A 625-nucleotide genomic window follows, 5' to 3' on the forward strand; every position below is an offset into this window, starting at 1 on the left:
TTTTTCAACGACTTATACTCGATGTAAAAATAAACGTGTTTTCGAAGGAAGAAACAAAATGATAATATTGCTATCTCGTTGCAATCCTAGAATCAAACTACAAATCGATATTACTTAAAATTTTTACAAATATCCTCACAACTCCAAACTGTTAGGATTAAGAAAACAAATTAGCTTCTTATGAGATACGTATCGCTGTTTCTTTATTGATACACCATTTTTAAAAACCACACCAAAAGCAGCACTTCAAATAATTATGATACAGAATATTACAAAGCAGAGAAAGCTGCTCCAAACAGCTAAGGTCTTGAACCACGTGGATTACCTGGCAATTCCTCGAGTGCTTTTCTGAGTTCAAGAAGTTGTAAAGGATTGATGTATGTGTCATTTTTTTTAACACCCAGCATACCTTGGCAGTAACGGAATGTTTCTAACGAGAGCTACATTGTTGTAGTGTATTCCTGTAATTCGCAGCATTCATGTAAGGCCAGTGCCATGTTGAGTGCAACGCGACGAGCAACAGCGGGCGATCAACGTCAAAGAGGAATCATGAGATTTGCACATCGTGCATTGAATCCAGTGAAGTTAACTACTAACCCGCCCACAGAGAACAGACAGGGGTGTT

This window comes from Aplysia californica, unplaced genomic scaffold, assembly GCF_000002075.1.
Source record: "Aplysia californica isolate F4 #8 unplaced genomic scaffold, AplCal3.0 scaffold00024, whole genome shotgun sequence".
NCBI classification, from domain to species: domain Eukaryota; kingdom Metazoa; phylum Mollusca; class Gastropoda; order Aplysiida; family Aplysiidae; genus Aplysia; species Aplysia californica.